This window comes from Pelodiscus sinensis, chromosome 2 (genome assembly GCF_049634645.1).
Source record: "Pelodiscus sinensis isolate JC-2024 chromosome 2, ASM4963464v1, whole genome shotgun sequence".
Taxonomy (NCBI): domain Eukaryota; kingdom Metazoa; phylum Chordata; order Testudines; family Trionychidae; genus Pelodiscus; species Pelodiscus sinensis.
In genome coordinates, this window is record NC_134712.1 from 234,193,515 (window position 1) to 234,206,883 (window position 13,369).

Consider the following 13,369-nt stretch of genomic DNA (forward strand, 5'->3'; position numbering starts at 1 on the left):
GCTGCTTACCAGACAGACTCTGAGGAGGAAAAGGTGGTACTTACAAATATCCAGTGCTGCAGAGCTCAAAGTGCACCTGGTCCACAAGGGGTCGCAGACCCTGCAGATAAAATGTCTACAGAGCTTGGTGCTAGAAGGGCACAACTTTTCCCCAGCTCCTTCCTCCTCCCTTCGGGAGCCCCAAACTCTTCTCATGGTAAGGAAGGGAGAAGAAAAAGACAACATAGGATGCCTCTGCTCCCTTCTCACCCTTCTCTCCTGAGAACAACCGGGCAGTTCTTCTAATCCCTCTTCCCTACAACACCCAGGCAGAGAAAGCTCTAAGGAGGTGGAACCCCCCCCCCAAATCTGTAGGAAGAACAGAGGTGGGTGAGAGAGTAGAATTGTCAGAGGGCTGGGTGCAGAGTTGGTGGGAAGCAGAGGAACAATTGCAGCTTGCTTTTCTGTAGAAAATGATAGACTGCCTGGCACCTATCATTCAGACCGTTTTAAGTACTGCAAGGATCTGAGTGTAACTCTTGTGTCTTTCTTCACATTTAGAAAGCTCATGAAATAGTAATACTTGTATCTATTAGCTACCCCAGAGGAAAGTCTAATCCTAGCCTTACTGGAAGTGGGTAAAAATCCACTAATATCAATGGAATTATTTCTGTTTTCTGAAGTCATTAACTAGGCTACAAATGCTTCTCTGTGGCTAACAGTGGGTATGTCTACACTACAGAGTTTTTTTCAGAAAAACAGCCATTTTTCTGAAAAAACTTCAATTACGTCCACACTGTAATCGCATTCTTTCAAAAGAAAATAGAAAGAACAGAGGTTTTTTTCTGGCATTGGTAACCCTCTTTCTATGAGGAAGAAGTCGTTTTCCGAAAGAGCTCTTTCGGAAAAAGGCATGTGTGGATGGGGGAAGAGGGAATTCTTTTGCAAAAAGAGGAAAGAGGAAAAAGATACAGGTGCCCTGGTGACCACTGTCCATAGTAATCACAGTTTAAATGCGAGATAGCGTCCATTCAGTGTGGACGCTATCTTTCAAAAAAGCAGATCACTTTTTCTATGAGCTTTGGCAATGTGGACACTCTCTTTCAGAAGACGTTTTATCGGAAGATTTCTTCCAGAAAAGCTTCTTTTGAAAGAAGCCTGCAGTCTAGAGTAGCCAGAAAGACACTGTTGGGATGTACATCCCTCTCCTTTGAATTTGTCAACACAATGTTAACAACTGGTGTGTTTTTACCTCAGGCAGCAAATGCATATGAGCTATCCTCAGGTAAAACATAGTGGAGACAAGACATTTTAGTTTCTTCTTGAGGCAAACTAAGTGAGGTCAATCCCAGGTTGGAGTATAGTTTATCTTGCAGTAAAACTAACCTGCTTTGCTTTTACTTGGGACAGCTCACACATTTTCACCTCTAGATGAAAAAATAATTTATTTTTATGAAGCAGAGTCCAATGCTTTATCTATGACATACTGTAGAGCAGGTTCTAGGCAATCAGTATATTAAGTCTGCTCAAAAATCACCAAACCTTCTAATAAAATTTGTGCAAATAGGTATGTCATGAGACTTTACAGCAAACACTCACCAAAGTTCCTCACTAATTTGATAGTTCCATGCTACTGAGCCACCACTGAACTATATCACTGAACTATATCACTGATATCTATGAGAATCAATGCAACAACATTGCAGAGGTAATGCTTTTTATTGGGCCAACTTTTAATAGTGAAAAAAACATACTTTTGGGATAATACAGAGTCCTTCCCCAGACCTGAAGAAGATCTCGGAGTGGCTCAAAAATTTGTCCAGTTCACCAAAAGAAGTTGATTCAGTAAGAGATATTTACTCCCCCATATTGTCTGTCTAATAGCCTGGGACCAATGTGACTGCAGCACTGGCTACTGGCATTGTGGCTACTGCATACAATAGTATCAGTGATATTTAATGGCTCCTATAGAAAGGAAAACAGCTGTGAAAGCAGGATGCCTTACAGTCCCTGCTCTTATATAAACATCAGCATTCTAGCTAACTGTAACAGGGCAGCTGCCCTGTACTGGCCCCTTAAGAGCCAAACCCCAGCCTGGAGCAGGCCCGGGGAGTTCAGCCCAGCTGGGCGGCGTTGGCCAATTAAGGCCCCAGCTGGGGGCTATAAAAGGGCAGGGCTGCTTCAGCCAAGGCAGTGTGAGCCTGGCTGCCGAGGGAGCAGGACGCTCTTTGGGGCTAGGGAGTCAGGCTGGGCCAGGACGCTTGGACAGCCAACCGGCCAGCCTGCTAGGCCTGCGGCAAGGGTGTGAGCCTGGCTGCCGAGGGAGCAGGACGCTCTCTGGAGCTAGGGCAGGGCTAGAGAGTCAGGCTGGGCCAGGACGCTTGGACAGCCAACCGGCCAGCCTGCTAGGCCTGCGGCAAGGCTGTGAGCCTGGCTGCCGAGGGAGCAGGACGCTCTCTGGAGCTAGGGCAGGGCTAGAGAGTTAGGTTGGGCCAGGGTGCTAGGCCTGCGGACAGGCCTGCTGGAGAGACACCAAACCCCCGGAAGGGGGGCTCAGAGCGAGTGACTTGGGCACTGCTGGAGGGCAGTGTGGCGAAGAGAGCAACGCGACCAGAAGATTCCAGAGGGGAAACGCCACGTGAGTGGAGGCCTGTGCGGGTGGAATGGACTGATTCCGGGGACAGACAACGGACCCCCGCTACGGTGGTGAGTGACCCCCTCACACTAACACACAACAAATAGCCATTCATAAATGCAGGTCATGCTAGCTTTATTGAAGATCTATATCTTCTATAACAGCATCATCACAGTTCAACTGGCAAATAAATATTGACTCTTCCCCCACTGCTCTTATCTGTGAATGTTAAAAAGAATGAACAGAACCAATGTGAATTGCATGTTGTTGACTATACAGGGCTTCAGTTTCTGCTATGATTGGGTGACACTGAACCAGATCATTAGTCGATGTAAATGGACACAGCTTTAGTTTGAGCCAATGGATCTGCTTTATACCAACTAAAGGTTTAGCCCACTTCCTATACTTCGACCAGAAGGCAGATGCAGTTACTTGACTATGGCTGCCTCTAGTCTGCAGGTTTCTTTCAGAAGAAGCTTTTCCGGAAGAGATCTTCCAGAAAAACTTCTTCCAAAAGAGGAGGTCCACACTGGCTAAGCAGATTGAAAAAGTGATCTGCTTTTTCGAAAGATAGTGTCCAGACAGATTGGCCCATTCGCTCAAAGATACTGGCATTACACCACTTGGAGCGGAGATCCTGCAATGTCTCCTCCTTGCCCCACAGCTCGAGGAGGAACAGGATCTCCACTCCACACCAGGAGAGTGCCTACCTCTTGGAACCCCTGGGTGGGTCTTGGAACCCCTGCGGCTGCTCCCTGTGAGGGCCAGGGAGGTCTCAGGGGCTTGAGGCTGTGCCATGGGTGACTGTGGCAGCATCAGTGTTCTGCGTAATGTAGACATGACCCTAGAGAGGTTGATTCCTGTTCCAGCTCAAACACACCCAGACTTGATGTTTCTTTGTTTTCATTGCTTCCCTCCTCCATTTTCCAAGCCCAGTACATACCTTTTTGGGGAAGTGGGGTAGTCAAATTCTTCTCTTGTTAATTGCTGCTGCATTATTCTGGAGTAACACTTTTTAGGCCAGTGAACTTACTCCAGATTACTGGTATAACTGAGAACAGAACTGGGTTCTTGGTTTTTCAGTCTTTTATGGATAATTTTGATAACCTGATAACTTTGAAGACTTAAACTCCAGTGTCAGATATTACAGAGAGCTCAGTGAGTCTTATTATGGCTAAAGTTACAAAACAGTTTCAATAATAAATGTGCAAGCAAAGAAATGGGTGAGGCCAAGAAGTAGACACCCTCGTCATAGCTTTTGCATGCTATGTGTGCTGCTGCTAAGCAAAACAATTATCTTAGCAGAATTAGGATAGATCCCATACAGGCTGCCAGAGAAATGAGAGTCTGGAAGGCAGACTAGGGAGGGTTTTTGAATAGACATCTGGTGGTGTGGACTCTGGTGATTCCAAGGCAGTCATCAGGACTCCTATGACCAGGAAACATGTGCCATAAATCATACAACAAGCCATGCTCTGCTTCCAGGAGACATTTTTGGTACCAAAGCCCAAGACTTCACTCCTAATATTCTGCATTCATTTTGATGGGCAATTCTGCCATTTGTCTCACTAATGCACACTTTTGCCCAAGGAAGTGAAAATTTGGCCACATATGTTGCAATCAGTTAATACATTTCCCCTTGCTTATTAATTTGATGGGTTTTAGACATCAAGGAACACATGGTGAAAACACATGAATTAACCCAATTCAGGATATCTGGATTCTGTTCTATCTTCTGTCTGTCACTATAGTATCCAAGCATGCAATCAGTTTTTAGCTCAAATACTGACTGACTTTATGATTAGTTGGCTTTATCTACCCTGTGTCTCCTCATCTGTTCAGCAGTTTGCTCACCGTAAAATGTGAATAATATTATTTCCCTACTTCAGAGGTGTTGAAAGGCTTATTTCACTAATGTTTGCAAAGCATTTTGAGATCCTCAGGTGGGAAGTATTATAAAAAATCCAAAGTATTATTAAGTCCCCTGGGCTTATTATTATTCCAATGGGTTGGGTACTGTCTTGCACAATCTAGCCTCTTCCTTTGTTTGTTGTTTTGAATACAATACCTGCATTGCTACTTTACTGTTACATAAATGTTACAGAAGAATTAATCTTTCAGTACTGAGAATTATTATAAATTGGTTTAGTTTGGTGAATAGAATTTACTTGGCAAGTTACATTGTACCTTGATTGCAATTAGTTGGGAGATGGTAGCATTTGAGAAAAACCATCTCATTGATACCGAACTTGCACTATTTTGCAATGTAATAATAAGATGACTTATCACTACTGAATATCTTATGTCCAAATCAGCTAAACAAGTTCTTGTGACATCCTTAGAGTATGTAACATATAAGATTATTGGGAAATATACACATATTCTGTGTATATATAAATATTAATTGCTAAAAGCCCCAACCAAAGTAGAATAAAAGTTCTTCCTTTTAAACTCTAATTGGAAGTTAACCTTTAGCTCACAAAATCCCAGCAAAGGAAATGGCCTTTCTAATCTTATTTGGTTTCTCTGGTTTTACAGTATCATGTTGTTACTTCTGAATGTTGAGGTTTTTTTTTCTTAATTGACATTAAGAATACAAAAATGGCATACAAGATGAGCAATAATTTAGGAGTACAGGAATTGCCATAACTGCATGTCAGTAGACCATCTAGTCTAATATCCTATCTGACAGTGACCACGAACAGATACTTTAGAGAGATTTTCTCTCTAATTTTTGCATAGCTTAGAAGACCAGAAGGAATCACTGGAATCATCTAGTGTGATTTGTAGCTGTGTGAATATCTAATATAACAGTGTAAATTATCTTCATTACCTAGAAAAAAATGGTTTGTTTTTTTTGTGTTGTGCTAAAAAAGAACGAACTCTTAAAGCAGAAAATTTGTGGCCTACCAATTTAATTGGTTTTGCATTATGATATAGGTAAACAGGAGCATTTATTTACCTTCTCTCTACCATATATTACTTTGTACATTTCTGTACTGTCTCACTCCATTCCTGGTGACTTGCTACCCTTCAATTTATCAGCTGGTTCCAACATTTTTGTTGGCAGTTCAGTCTATAGAGCTTTCCCTGAGTATCCTTTGCAGTGGAGATGAGTGTAAAGAATCCATCCAGTTTCTCTGCAACATTCTTCTCTTTCTTAATTAATTCATCATATTTATTATGGTAGTGGCAATAAATCAACCAAGAGTGGGGTCTCATTATGCTAGGCAGTGTACAGGCACATATACCTGCCCCAAAGAACATATACTCTAAATAGAAAGACACAGTATGGAGTGTGAACAATACGAGGGCAGCAGCATGAACAATATGAGGGCAGCAAATGTCATGTTAGCTGTACAATGTTTATTCACTTATTGGGTGGATTTAGTTAGGAAAGGATCAGCCAAATAAAAAAGGGAAAAGAGATTCGTATATTTGTACATTCAAAGGTCAGAAAGGACCAATATAACAATCTAGTCCATGGGTGGGCAAAATACTGCTTGCAGGCTGGATATAGCCTGCCAAATGAATTCCTCTTGCTCTGGGATGCTCAGGAAGTCTACCTGCCACTAACCCGGCCATGGCACTCTGGCAAGCATCCAGTGGCCACTAGCAAGACTGTCTTTAAACTCCTCTGGATGCGAGGGAGAAGCACATCTCTTTGCACTGCCTCTGCCCCTAGCAACATCGTCACAGGTCCCATTGGCTGGTTTCCAGCCAATGAGAGCTGTGAGGATGCTGCTGGGGGTGGGGACAGTGCAAAGATACCTGCTGCTCCCCCTCCCCGCCAGGGACACAGAGACATACTTTCTAGCAATGCAGCAGTTTAAGCAGCCTGCCTTCCTGAATGCCCTGATGTGCTGCCAGCTGGGAACCACCTATTATAAGCCCATCCCAGGCCAGGACCAGAACCTGAATCTGGCACCCGTCCACACTCCAGTGCCTTGCTCCACATCAGAATCCTTGTTTGGACCCAAATTCCTTTCCAGATACTGCACCCTCTCCTAGACTCCTGCCCCAAGTCAGAGTCCCATTGTAGTCCCAAATTCCCTCCAAGACACAATTCCCCTCCAATAATATAATAAAGAAGTGCAGCTTCTGATCAAAATTCTTCAAGTGGCCCCTTTCAAAAATTATTGGCTATCCCTTTGAGTTATACAGGCCATAGAATCTCCCAAAATGTTTCTAGAGCAAATCTTTTAGGGGGGAAAAATCCACTCTTGTTATACAAGTTTCTAGTCATGCACAGTTCACCATGACACTGGTAAACTGTTCCAGTGATTAATTATCTTCACTGTTAAAATGTACACCTTATTTCCATTGTGTGTTTTCTAGCTTCAACTTCAGCTGTTGGATCTCGTTATACTATTGTCTGCTACACTGCATCAAATATCTGTTGCCCATGTCGATACTAATATACTGTAATGAAGTCACCCCTTACTCTTCTCTTTGTTAATAGAATGAGCAGCAGCCTTTCTGAACTGCAAACATCAGAACTGGACACAGAGGTAAAATAACCTCTCTACTCTCACTTGAAATTCCTTCTGTTTATGCATCCCAGGATTGCATTAGCTCTTTTGGCCACATTGTTGCACTGGGAGCTCATGTTCAGCTGGTTAACTACGAAGACTCTCAAAGGTTGTCTAAGGTTGCTGCTTCCTCCATTGAGTTCCTCCTGTATACTTTCTTCCTAGATGTACATATTTATATTTAGCCATATAAAAATGCATATTGTTTGCTTGGTAAATTGGGCACAAGAAACCAGGTCATTCAGAATCAGTAACCAATCCACTTCTTTATTTCTGACTCCCCAGTTTTTATGCTATCTGCACATTTAATCGGTGATGATGTTATGTTTTTTCCCAGGTCAATGATAGTAATATTAAATCGATACTTTAGAAAACTCCCTTTTGTCCTTAACTTTTCAAAAAAATACCTGGTACAGTGCTCACGTTAGTACCATCTGTGGGACATCTGTGGGACTACAGTAATTCCTCATTTAACACAGTAGATACGTTTCAGAAAATGATTGTGTTAAGTGAAAACGTGTTATGTGGGGTCAATTTTCCCATTGAAAATAATGGAAAAAGTAGGAGTTGCGTTTCAAGAGGTGGGGAATGGGGAAACCTAGCTGCTGGCCTGCAAGCTGGGTCAGAGGAGAGGGAGCAAGGCATCCGGCGAGAGCGGGTCTCTGGGTAATGATGCAGCCAACCCTCCGCCGCTTTGAAGGGAGGCGGGGGAAGCCCCGCGCAGCTGCTGTTGACCGGCCGGCTGGAGAAACCCAGCTGCCAGCTTGCAAGTGGAGGAAAGGGAGCAAGGCATCCGGTGAGTGGGGGTCACCGGGGAATGGCACAGCAAACCCTCCATCACTTTGCAGGGAGGTGGGGGAAGCCCCGTGCATCTGCTGGCGACCGGCCGGCTGGGGAAACTGTGTTATTTTGGGGACAGTCGTGTTCAAAAAACATTCCCCCCCAAAAATGTGCTATTGCAAAAACGTGTTAAGTGGGCACGCTTTAAGTGAGTAATTACTGTACTCATAGTAGTAAATACAATGCCTTGTAGTAAATATTTGCTGGATCAGACTTCAAGATAAGTAAAAACCTGAAGCAGCACCTGGCAACCTAGTGTGTTTTGTGAAACACAGCTACCTCTGAAAACTGGTCTTAGTCTTTTTCAATAAAAACAACAAGGAAGCCGGTGGCACCTTAAAGACTAGCAGTTTTATTATGGCATAAGCATTCGTGAGCTACAACTCACTTTGTCTACATTACAAGAGTTTTGGCAACATACCGATGTCAGTCAGAGGTGTGTAAAACAAACAACCACCCAGTTTAGCTATTTGAAGGCACAGAAAAGGCTATTGGCATAGCTAATGTTATGCGGGGAGTTTTGGGTCATAATGATATCCTATGTTGCCAACTTATAGTGGGCCAATTTACACTGCTGTAAATGACATTGAACCCCCCCCCAAAAAATCAAGCTTCTGAATGTGAGTTTCTTGGGTGTCTGCATGTTTCACTTCACTCCAGGGACTGGCGCCAGATGAAAGTAGCTGAGGATCTGGCCCTTCACCTTAATGTTCATCCAGATAGCTTGTGCATTCGAGTTATTTATTTCATGGCCAGAGGATGCAGTATGATTGGCTGGTGATTATTCCCAGCTAGGCCATTCTGAAAAACAGTTGTAGCTTATAAAATATTAAGATAATCATTTTATAATTACACACAGAGAACACTCCAGGGTACATGGAGTCAATGTCCTTCTGCATTAGACATACTGCTCTGGTCTCCTAAGACACTGGAGGCATGAGTACTGAAGGTGACACAATAACCGCGCACCCTGTTATGTGTTACTGATTACATCAATAATGATATTTTGCTGGCAACATTTTCTTCCTGTGGATAATTGCAAAATGTCATTATGGTAACACAAAGCTTGTGATTTTTTTTTTCCAACATAGACTTAATTTCTTTTTATGCAAGAAAGAAAGGAAAAGGAAACAGCTGACCTGGGTCTAAAGGTGACAGTTCCAGAGAATTGTTTCTGATACTTGACCACATTGGAACTTGCCCCAACCCTTAATGCACTTGAATGGAAGACAGAGAATGTCACCTATGCTCCAGATGGTAGATAAAGTGATAGTGGCTCATTACTCATCTCTTCCCCCCTCATATCTCTACGACTGCCCTATAATTTCTGGGAGTCTGACAGTAGGACATCAGACTAGGCTTGCTAGTTCCAAGTAAGCATTAGGCTGCCCAGTGGAAAGTTGAAGAATGGCTGCTCCAGCAGACCCATGTTCAAGATCTAAAAGTCACAGAAGCCACACTTCTTGTGTGACCTTGGGTAAATCACTTAGGGTACGTCTAGACTACAGGCTTCTGTCGACAGAAGTTTTGTCGACATACTGTCGACAAAGCTTCTGTCGACAAAGAGCGTCTAGACTACATTCAGTTCTGTCGACAAAGCAAGCTGCTTTGTCGACAAAACTCTGTAGTCTAGACACACCCTTAGTCTAACTGTGCCTCAAGTGTCCATCTGTAATATGGAGGCTTCTTTATGTTACAGGAATATTATGAACAAAGTTCATAAATATCTGAGGTGCTCAGACAGAATGGCAATGAACATCAGAAGACAGACAATAAATACATGAATCCTTGCGAGATAGTCAACAGTCTATGGTATCACTGTTCTCACAAATATTAAGGCAAAGAACTCTATTCCATCTAACTTATGCCTGCTCCTCTCAAGTCACTCCTCATTCACACCAGTGAAAGTGAGAGCAAAATTAGGATTGAAGCTTTTAAACATTACTTATCATCAATGAGCATTTGCATTTAAGAGGACACAATTCAAGATAATGGCTAATGCTTGACAGCAGACTCAACCACAGTGCAATATTCAATAAGGCATGGATTTTTCATCAACTCTTTCAAATAAAGAAGCATGGAAAGAAAATCAAAGATTGTTGTCAGATGAGTTTTATTGTGACATACTTAGAAAAATGTCAAATGAATGCTCATTTTTATTTGACCATTTTGCAATGATTCCCTCCTTCCTCTCGTACTGTTTAAAAAAGGTGCGAAGAACAGTTGGTTTTTTGCTCAATTTTTTAGAAACTCATTATATAGGTGGCACCCAGCATCAATTTGAAAGAACAAATCATGTCAAACCAATGTGGTAGCTTTCTTTGATAGGATGTCAAGCCTAGTGGATAAGAGAGAAATCGTGGGTATGGTATACCTAGACTTTAGTAAGGCATTTGACAGGGTCTTGCATGACCTTCTTCTCAATAAACTAGGGAAATGAAATCTAGATGAAGCTACTATAAGGTGGGTGCATAACTGGCTGAATAACCATTCTCAGAGAGTAGTTATTAATGGTTCACAATCATGCCGGAAGGGCATAATAAGTGGGATTCTGCAGGGGTCTGTTTTGGGACCAGTTCTGTTCAATATCTTCATCAATGATTTAGATAATGGAGTAGAGAGTATGACTTAAGTTTGCAGATGATACTAAACTGGGAGGAGTTGCAAGTGCTTTGGAGGATAGGGTCAAAATTCAAAATGCTCTGGACAAACTGGAGAAATGGTCTGAGTTAAATAGGATGAAGTTTAATAAGGACAAATGCAAAGTATTCCACTTAGGAAGGAACAATCCATTTCACACACAAAATGGGAAGTGACTGTCTAGGAAGGAGTACTGCAGAAAGGAATCTAGGGGTCATAGTGGACCACAAACTAAATATGAGTCAACAGTGTGACTCTGTTGCAAAAAGAGCAAACATGATTTTGGGATGCATTAACAGGAGTGTTGTGAGCAAGTCATGAGAAGCCATTCTTCTGCTCTACTCTGCACTGATTAGGCCTCCATTGGAGTATTGTGTCCATTTCTAGGCACCATATTTGAAGAAAGATGTGGAGAAACTGGAGAAGGTCCAGAGAAGAGCAACAAATATGATTAAAGGTCTAGAAAACATGACCCATGAGGGAAGACTGAAACAATTAGGCTTGTTTAGTTTAGAAAAGAGAAGACTGAGAGGGGACACGAAAGCAGTTTTCAAGTATCTAAAAGGGTGTTACAAGGAGGAGGGAGAAATTGTTCTCCTTGGCCACTGAGGATAGGACAAGAAGCAATAGGCTTAAATTGCAACAAGGAAGGTTTAGGTGGGACATTAGAAAAACTTTCTGCCTGTCAGGGTGATTAAAGACTAAAATTAATTGCTTAGAGGTTGTGGAATCTCCATCACTGGAGATATTTAAGAGCAGGTTAGAAACACACTTGCCAGGGATGATTTAGACAGTGCTTGGTCCTGCCGTGAGGTCAGGAGACTGGATTTGATGACCTCTTGAGGTCCCTTCCAGTCCTATGGGTCTATGATCCTATATGTTAAATTATTTGTATAAATGATTGTTTACTAGAATTTGTAAAAGAAATGCTGGTTCATGTCACCTTTACCAGTCAGTGTTATGTGACAGTGCAATGATCGTAAACACAGAGTTAAGGATGAGTTAAGGTTGTTATGGGAGACACGACATTTAGCTAACGATATTGGGTATAATTCAAAGACATTAAAGGCTCAATAGTCTCATTGTGAGGAGCATGGAGGCATCAGAAGGTAAATCAGACACTAATCGAGAGCTCAAGGGAAACTAGACAGTGATGCTCTGTGTCCTGAGGTCTGAGCCCAGGAAATATGCACTAAGGTTCCAGTGCTAGAAACAGTGAATAGACTGCATGGACCCATTTGGTTTAGAAGCTCATGGGAACCAGAGACTGGCCCTGCTCATGACAGGCTGGTGATCATAAAGAGAGATAGTGGGTCAGGTTCTTCCAATCCCAATTGCTCCATCTGGCGTAAATTAGATCAACTTCTAGGAGCCATTACACTGGAAAATTGAACACAGCACCATGTCTCTCCTCCAGCCTGACCTCTACATTTCATGCATAGGGAGTCTGATAAGTGATATTGAATACATTGAAATCAGTTAATCAATCAGTGACAGACAGAAGTTAATTACTCAGCAATCTAACTGAATAAATATGTTTAATTTAAACTTACTTTTCCTTTTTGTTTCATTGCTGAACACTTTTAATTAAAAGGGACATGGTCACCTTTAACTTCACACATTTGAAATAATGTCTCATTGAGAACCTCTGTGCTTGGGTCACCTATGATGCATGCGCAAGTACTGCTTAATTGGTGGGTTTGGCAATTCAAAGCCCTGGCTCCTCTGAATTTCCGGCCAGAAGTCATCACTCACTGGCTGCCCCACTTGAGCCTCAGCAGCTCTTTCATTACAAATTAAGTTCTGTGCACTAGTTTACACTGAGTTAGCTCCACTGACTTTAGTGGGGATACTTCTCATTTACACCGGTGTCAGAGGTGTAAATCTGTGCACACCTGTCCTATGTGCAGTTCTATCAACCCCAAGAGAGCCTAAGCCACTAGACAAACCTCAAATTATGATATTGTCTTATTCCAGGGAGAACCAATTGTGATTTTAATGAAGTCAAGGGAGAATTGCTGGAGTTCTGCTGCTGTCTGAGAGGAGAACCAAGTCTTCTGAGATTTGAAAGGCAAGAAGCACTGTAAGTTTGAACTGAGACTACTGCTTCTTGAGTTCCTATTGGAAATTCTCCAAACCCCAGGATGCAAATAAATGGACATATTTCAGGATCAAAATTCACCCTGAAATCAATGCAAGATGCACAGACAAACAAATGAAGTTCTCCCTTTTCTGCCTCTAGGGGGAAACTGTGCATGCCCATTGCTACCCCCTACCATATTCTTGACTAACTTACATATTATTCTCCACCTTGAAAGTCTGGTCACCTTAGTAATGGTGAATTTCCAGGAGGAGATCATAGAAATGCAGCCTGTTGATGTGGAAGGGGCTATAGGGGAACAGAGCTGTGGGGCCTCCTGTCAGTTCAGGTAAGCGTCCAACAGGACTTTGATCATTTTTAGGCTCTTTCCAGAGAGATTTTTATCATCTTACCACGTTCAGGATGGTTTATTGCATAAGTTTTGCAATCTGTAGTCTGATTGTGATAACACAGAGGCTCTAATATTTATTTGCATCCTCTTACAGTATCAGAAATAGTGTTAGAATTATTGAAAGGGGATAACAGGATTCATGAGTGAAGTGGAAAATTAGGACTCACTCCTGTATAAGTATGTAAGCAGGCAGAAATGCATCAGGGAGTCACTACGTTAATAGAAACTTGCAGTAAAATGGCACAATTGCC

The 13,369-nt window shown here is 42.4% G+C and overlaps 1 long non-coding RNA gene across 1 annotated transcript; it reads left to right on the forward strand.

Annotated features, from left to right (window-relative positions):
* Positions 1-2,236: 2,236 nt before the first annotated feature.
* LOC142826854 (uncharacterized) lies at positions 2,237-12,788 on the forward strand. Its single transcript, XR_012901121.1, has 3 exons — positions 2,237-2,685; positions 7,077-7,125; positions 12,604-12,788. It is a non-coding gene; the product is annotated as an uncharacterized LOC142826854 (long non-coding RNA).
* The last annotated feature ends 581 nt before the right edge of the window (positions 12,789-13,369 follow it).